Source organism: Perognathus longimembris, chromosome 5 (genome assembly GCF_023159225.1).
Source record: "Perognathus longimembris pacificus isolate PPM17 chromosome 5, ASM2315922v1, whole genome shotgun sequence".
NCBI classification, from domain to species: Eukaryota; Metazoa; Chordata; class Mammalia; order Rodentia; family Heteromyidae; genus Perognathus; species Perognathus longimembris.
The window spans coordinates 62,946,076-62,954,704 of NC_063165.1; positions in this window are offsets into that span (position 1 = coordinate 62,946,076).

Sequence of the window (8,629 nt, forward strand, 5' to 3'; positions counted from 1 at the left end):
CAAATTTCATACAAACCCCTCTGCCTTTGAGGAGCCCAACATTTCTGTCTGTGCTCCAATCCAACAGCTTCTTTGTGATCAATGGCTCTGAACCATCCCCAAATCCCCCTCAGGTCAAGAATTTCACTCACATCCCCATAAAACTGCAAGCACGCTTCTCAAAGTGTCACACACTTTGAAAACAAGACCAGCAGGCACTTCCTTCCCACACATGATGCCAGTGGTTCACATCTACACTTTATAATGAGTCTACTGTATGGATTATCAGAAACCAGGGAATCTTCCTGCCCAGAAGGAAGGTATTTAGACTGATGGATCTATATTCTAGACATGATGGGACAACAATGTTCATTTGGTGTCTAAGGGATCAGAAGAGAAAGATCTATCTCCAGGAGCAGCTGTTTCATAAACCTTCACCACCCGAAATGTAAAGCTCAACAATGCCATTCACATCATCCACCTGTATGAGAAGCTGGCTGAACAGAATTCAATCATTTCCCTGGAAGAACTACCTACACTTTATAAGGTAAACAGAGACTAATAGGATTCTCAACTTCTGTACATCCCAGGACTGGGGGTGTGAGGAGAATATGAGAATCAGATCAAAAATCACATGGATGTTGGGGAACATAATTATCACCAAGGACTACAAAGAGTTTGTAAAATGAGAAGCACATAGAGAACTGCTACCAATGCAGGAGAATGGCTTTGGAAATCTTTCTCTTCCTCTTGCAGCAATATCTAAAATCCGCCTTGATCAATGGAGAGATGTCTCTTCCCAGGTAAGCTTCCATTTAAATTCCAAATGTTAAAGAGAAGATCATAAAAGTAAGACAGGGTTGCTAAATACTTCCCTTCCCTTTCTAGATAAAGGGAAACCACAGAAAATTGTCATATTTCAAGACAGCATGGACACTGGACACATGGGAGAGAGGCTGGCATGTTTGATGTTGTCTTCTAGGCAGATTGGTTCTTTGGATAGCTCTGCCTTCCCCAAATGAGACTTGCCCAAACCTGTCAAGGTTATTATTATATAGCTTTCTCCCAAATGTCGCAAGTATGCTCAGACACAAAAACACATATCAGCTTAATGAAAACAGAGTATCAGTGGAGTGGATGGACCTAACCTTTGTGTTTCAAAGAGAATCACTTAAGGTATATCCCTTAGCTACCATTTAGTAGGAATGACTCACATGGCTTACAAATGACTATCCCAGAAACTGCCCTTCAGAGGCTACACTCTTCCTGAGAGTTTTCACCAATTCCATTGCTGTCCTCCACATCCTTATCCACACAAATTATATACTCCAGTGAATGAAACTGATCTGTAGGTTTTTTCTGTTGCTCTCTTGTTCCAGAAGTGTTACCATGCCAGAGAACTTCTCATGCCTAGGGCCTGGTTGCCTCCAAAGTGGGGGATACTGCATCGTTCCAGGAAAGATGCATTCACCCACCAAATTTATTTCCCCCCACACTTCTAATAGGGTTCTGCAAGTCACACCTGAAGCAGGAAATCCCTCTGGAATGCCTTCTGCACTCATTGGATGTCTTGTCCTTTAAAGGCTGCATCAACTGAAAACACCTAATTCATTCTTGCACTGGAGTCTGGGAGGAGTAGCAACATGACAATGGCTCCCTGTGGCCCAAACATGGAATTTAGATTATATAATTCTCAGATTTAGACAGTTTTTGCCTCAGGTTGGTTAATGGTCAGAAGTCACCCATATCCAGGCTTTCTTTACTCTGAAGAATAACCCTACTCTTTGCGAACCATGCCCAGCTGTCCCCATACTTTTGGCACATGGACACCCCATTTTTGAGAGCTCTGAGACCCCAAGTCTCACCCCATTTGACTCTCTGCCTCTTCCTGCTGAGCCTTCAGCACCTTCACCTTCTTCCTCTCCACCATCCTCTACACCTTCGCTCCCTCACATTCTCTCCCCTCATTCATCTCATACCCAACCTTTCAGTGGTGGGACTGAGCCCCCACAAACTCTTTGTGGATTTTGTGGGAGGTATCAGGCACAAAGTGGTAATGGTAAGAGTGCTTGCTCCATTTTCAATGTTTGATATAGCCTAGATGGAAAAGCAGCTGAAATCATATTTCCAAGACCCTAACAGTTATATTGAACAGTTTAAAGATCTTGTTCAACTGAACACCTCCGGGGGAGGGAAGGGAAAGGGGGAGGAGGGGGGATATGAGGGACAAGGTAACAAACAGTACAAGAAATGTATCCAATGCCTAGCGTATGAAACTGTAACCTCTCTGTACATCAGTTTGATAATAAAAATTTGAAGAAAAAAAAACAGATCTTGTTCAGGTCTATGACCTTAGTTGGCATGACCTATTTAATAATATCCTCTACCCGTAAGCTGCAAGTAAAAAAAGGGTACATGTCTACCATACCCACCAAATTGAGGTATATCTTTAGCTACCCTTGGTAAGGTCTTCCCACAGGAGGGCTCCAGGAAGATGCCCCCACCTGGTTAAGTAACCACCCAGTAACCTGGGAATTCAGCATACCTATAGGCAGTCACCTCCCCCTTCCCTGAGGCCACAGTCTAATCCACATGGCCACAACTCCCCACCCCTACCCCAGAAAAGGCATCACCTGGGGGTGACTCCCACTTTTGACCACCTGGCGGGGCTTGAACCTGGCCCCAAGCCAGTAGCTCAGCAAAATAAGATTTTCTTTTCTGCTTGAATAGTGTGTGGTATTCTCGTTCATTGGCTGCCCATTTTTTATAACTCCTACACACCTCTGTAGGAATGACTCACACATGGCCTTCAAATGACAATCTACAGGCCCTGCCTATAAGGGGCTACTCTCTCCCTATTACTATTCACCATTTTCTCCTGGCTTGGTCTTCCCTGGAATTGTTTCCTAGGATGAAAACAATGACCTAAGCATAGGCCTCTAATCTGTTTTAAGGACAGCTCAGGATTAATTCTGTATTTCAAATAACCTTCCATTGATCAGGTAAAAAACACTATTTCAATAGAAGCTTTTAAAATGAAATAGTTGTTTTAAGGCATGGAATTGAATGCAAGACATGGTACAAGGAAGTTCCCAAGGTTATAGTTTGGCTCAAAAGACAACTTAGAAAACAGTGGGAAGAAACCTACCGGATATACAAATCACCTATGACAGACACCTACCTCAGTCTGGCAACATGCCCATCACTAGAATTCAGACCAAGATAAATTTTCTAGGGCTACTGAGAGATATAGGCTGGGTCCCACACCACAGGCTAAACTGAGCACCAAGCTAGGAAGAGGCAACAAGACAAAACACTTCAAGCACTCACCTACCAGGCCAGCAGCACCCACCCAAGGCTTGGCACACTTCCCCAGCACTGGAGCTGGTGAATCTCAGGAACACAGATACATAGGGTCACTTTGCAGAGCCTCAGGAAATAAGAGAATTGTTCCTATTTGCACAGAATTCAGAAATCACACAAGACTGAACATGTGCCAGACACAAGCTAAACTACTTTGGCACCATGCAACTACAAAGCGAAAAGAATTTCCACATAGTAAAAGCCCAGTTCCACATTGGCTGCTGGCTAGTGGGGCTTGGCCAATTCAAACCACTTTGGGGAGTGTTGTGGGGGACACAGGTCTTTGTGCCTGATGCTGATCAAAACTCTGGAATCCCATGAGCAACGGAAGCTGCAGCAGAATATTGGGCCACATCTTGTTATCAAACACACCCTGGTGGAACTTGACCTGAAGATGTCCCTCACTAGGAATCCTGACAAAGGAGACCACCTGTGGCTCTCATAAGCACATGTAACACAATTGGGAGTAAATACCACTTCACTTTAATGTCTATTTCTTAAAAATTCTGAAGGTGAGTGCTGATGACTCACAGCTGTAATCCTAGCTACTCAGTAAGCCAAGGTCTGAGGATTGTGGTTTGAAGCCAACTCAAGCAGGAAAGTGTATGAGGCTCTTATCTCCAATTAACCAGAAAAAAGCAAAACAAACAAAAACATGTGGCTTGTGGTTGAAAATGGTAGAGTGCTAGCCCTTATTGTAAAAGCTCAGGGACATCACCCTGGTCCTGAGTTCAAGCCCCATGACTAAAAAAAAAGAATTAAAAATAATTTAGGGTGAAAATATATGCAAATTATTTCAGTATTTCAGGTTATTCCTAAATTCTTCCATTTTGATATTCCGAAGATACTCTTTTCTTCTCCACACATCTACTCAAACTATCTGTGTACCAGGCAAAATTTTTGAAATGTAAAACCAACTGAAATATGTCCATATTCTTTATTAAGAAAGGACTGTAATGATAATGGGGGGGGGGCGCTAGAATTGGCACAGCTCATAGAGGAGCTCATTTCTATGTGAATACCTAAGGAAATCTGGACATTCTGGCCATCAGCTTATGCTAACGATTCAGCTCCAGCGCTTTGCAAACTCCTGCAAGCAGCGTGGGATGCCTACTGCTCTAAAATGGGGTTCACTTCTATTACAAGTGGAAAAAGAAGTAGAACTTTATGCAACTTGAATTTTACCTCTCCATATATCTGTCTTTAAAAATCTTGAAAACTGGACACAGGTGCCTCATGCCTTAATTTGAGGCAAAGTCAATGACTGAGGAATGTCTTCATATTATGAATCTAACTTGATTGCTTTTCTTAAAAAGAAAAACATACCCCTAATATGGGGGGGGGGGGAAGAAAAACAGAAAATTATCCCTCAAGCTAATAAAATTTAAAACTTAAGAAACTTTGTGACCTTTCCTAAAAATATCTTCCTTAATAGAATTAGATGGGAAGAGAAGGGAGGCAAGGAGTCTAGAGAGACTTGAGTCCATGTATTGCTGTGGTTGTTGTTTATTTGTGTAATAAACATATTCCGTGTTTGTGTGATTTTTAATTAGGACAAAAAGCATCACTGTCACATATTGCTAAAAAGAAATGGAGCCAAAGCAGTCTTCCTTTGTTGATAACTCCAATGAGGAGAGTTTAGTGAAATACAAATCTTTAAATATGTCTCCCCCGTTTTTCTTGGCTAAATAATGCCAAACCACTTTTCTGCTCTAAGGGGTTGTGTGAACTATCAAGTTCTTTTGGAAAAGTTACATGACAGAACTGCTTGCTGCAGAGTGTGACCATGAAATGTGAATGTTACAAAAGACAGATTTCCATCCTCCATTACATCAAGCACTCCTGAAACAGGAGATCTGAGAGACACCTCATGATTAAACAGAGAATATTTGGCTATGTGTATGGTAAGACTTTTTCGTGAGGCAAACTCCATTTATTCCAAGAAATACTCTGATATGACTGGAAAACCCCCTTCCCATTCTTTTTGTCTAAAGGAGAATTAATTACATGTGTTGAGTGTCCTCAGTTGCAAACTGAGCTGCTTAAGACATTTTCCACGTAGATCTAAACTAGTAATTTAGGTGGAAAACAGAGGGAAGTGTCCTTGGGTTGGGACAACTGGCATGATGCCTTCCATAGCTGTGCTAAAACAAGGGAGTCTGGGAGATGTTAGCAAGCACTCATCTGTGCCATAGTCTACAGAAAGAGTCAAGTGCTCCTGGGATGAGATTTGGTTAGGAAGACCAAGGGATCTTTCCCCATACATTAGGGCTAACTAGATGCCATAGCTGAAGACTAACGTCTTCAGCTTTCAGAGTGCTAATGAAGCCTCTCACAGGACCAGACATCTCTAATACTCAGTACTGAATCAGGAAGACCTGAATAGAGCTCTGCTCATTTTATAATCTCACCCTTGTTCAAGGTGGTCTTAGATGCATTGGATAATATAAAAGGAGGGATTCAAAGCAGCTCTGCTGCTTGTTCCATGAGGTGTCATGGTTTCTTCTTTTGTTGATCTCAATTAGTTTTCCACCATGATGTCTGTTAGCAAAGTAAGGGGCTCTTCTCTGAATTTCTCTGTCCTCTGGGCTGTTGAACATTTCATAAGCAGTCACAGTTGACTTTGTAAGTAAGGAGTCGGGAGTTGTCCATGAGGTTGGATTTAAGTCTGTTCTCTCAGAATCTCTTGGAGGTGGACAGATAGATGAGGAATGCAGAATTCATAGAAGTGGATTCTTTATTCCCCAGAAGCTTTACAGTTCCAACACTAAGAGGACAGCATGTCTCATGTCCATATGGATGGGAACCTTGCCATCTGTGGGAAGATCCACAGATCTCAAGTGCTATTGGCAGGCTCCTGAAGGCTAAAGTGTATACAAGACCCTTCTGTTCAGAAGGGACTTTGTCAAGGTTACAGCAGAAATGACCACCTCCTTGGCAGCTGCAGTGTCTTCCAAGTCAAGAAGGGAAAGGCACAGATCCTTGTGAAATACATCTTTAGATATGAGCATAGCCCACTATTGTGAACGAATTGTCAATGGCCTCTGGTGTTCTTAGCAGACTTCAGGATCATAAAGGGAGAGTAAATTTGTTAGAAATTTCACTTTTTATCTTCCCTGCTGTGACTTGATTTTGCCTGGTGATAGAAACTAGTGAGGAAGTTGTTTGGCGTTATATGATTCTCCATTGGGAACTTTCCAATGTTAAAATTTGTATCTACAAAGGAGATACTCACTATGGAAACATGGACAAAGGAAGACATGGATATTTTCTGAGAATTGTGCCTATTCATTTAAAACTTACAGAACAATTTAATGTTTTCAACCTCTGTAGTATGGGATGCTAGATTCTGGAATGCTATGAAGACCTGTAGGATATTTGCTTTGATGTTTGTAATTTGTGATGTAGGTTTCCAGTGCCAGAATAGGTATTGAGACTGTTTCATAAAATAGAAAGGAAATGAGCCTCACCCACTCTTCCATAGACACATTAATTTAAAGAATGGAAAAGAATCACATGTTACAATGGGGAAGAGCAGAAGGGCAAGTTGGTTCTCATGTGACAGACGCTAGGCAGCCTCTTTCTGCATTTTCTAGCCAGGTTTGTCTTTACTGGAGTGGTTCACTTTTACCAGCCTCTATGTTCTTGGACTGTTTTTCATCTTCATAGATGAGAACTCTCTAGGTTTCCGAGTGCCTATCCTGTTCTCTTTCTCTGTCCAACTTTCTTGTCTTAGTTTTCCTTCTGAAAATATTTGTCCACCATCGTGGCAGTAAGACTCTCTGTACTTGGTATCAGTGGACAAGCAGTCTAGTTTCCTGCTTTTCTCCCTAACTTGATCTGTCACCGATGCATACCAGTTCTTTGGATTAAGATTGGACATTTTATTGGGTCACTATGCCTACAGCCGTCAGGTACTTTCTTAGGAGGTTCACAGGGCTATTGTTCTGGTTGGTGACTGAGTGGAGTGAAGAGAGAAGGGAGTGCAGGAGGTGTTAGTGAGCTGATCAGTTAGCGATGACTCAGTCTTGAGCTTGCTCAAGAGAGGCCACAGTGAGGCCATGAGCAGTGCATCTCAGATTTCCCCTTTGTGTGGAGAGTTTGGTCAGTTGTATTCTTATTAGCTTTCCCCATTAGTATTTCTTGGAAGTGTTGAAATGGTACTCAGGAAAGGAAATAAGTGGGGAATGAGAATGGAATGGGGTGACACTCCTAATAGCTCAGATGTGGTCAAACCCACCTGACTCTGCTTTTCAGAAGGATAGGGCCTGGTCTGACACTACCTACAGCAAAGGAGCTTCTTGTTTCTTTCCTATGTGTGAGAGCTGCCTTCTTGGAGGAAATGTGACACAAATTTTCCCCCTATTACCTGGAGGCAAACATATCTTTTATCCTTTTCAGGTGTCATTGAAGGACAAAAACAGATATTATTTTGTGCATCTTATTTTGTGTGAACTTAGTTACTTGAAATTTTTCAGTTGGGAGGTGTGAGGAGGGCTTGTGTGGCCTGTGACTTGAGAAGGCTACAAGTTTCCCTGAAAGCCTGTGCCCTACAGAGGCCTGGGGATGGGTTGATATGTGAAGTTGAACTGGCTGATAATGGGGCCTGGGAGCAGATCTGAGCTTTCTGTATTGCTGAGTGGAAGCTTATCCCTTGAACTCTAGAGGATGTCTATATTTGAGTCATTTTCTCTTGGTATTTGATGGTTTCCCATGAAATTCAGCATGTTTCTAATCTGTGAGTGCACTTCTTGTGACCTAAGGCTCTGTTAAATGCAACAGCTACAAAAGCCCTTTTCTCTCTGGCCAACAGCTCTGCAGGGTCTTTCTTGAATGAGGGAAATGTGTGCACTTCTCTTAGGCACTTGTCTGCGTTCTGAAGGATATACCTCATGGTCTCTGCATTGCACAACCTTCAGTGCTTATCTGATGTGGGCTATCATGGGCAGGCTCTGTCTGGATGTTCATGATCTTTTCCTTCAAAGATCCATGCTCACATTAGCCTGTGGTGTGGGACCCTACCTGGAAGTTCTGCTGAGCCACAGTGGATTTCCCTCGTCTAGCCCCCAGTGATGAGGTGCATTGTCCAAGTTTGTGATCCACCTTGGTGATAGCTGATTTCTCCTCAGGAATTGGTCAGCTGCTGAGTCTACTAGAGATGGAGGTGATTAGAATAGTTTCCTTGGAACTCGGAATCACAATTTGTTAGCCAGCCTAGGAAACCCAGAGGAGAGAATGGCAGGTGATGGGAAGGCAACATGTGAGAATAGAATTGTGTTGATCACCT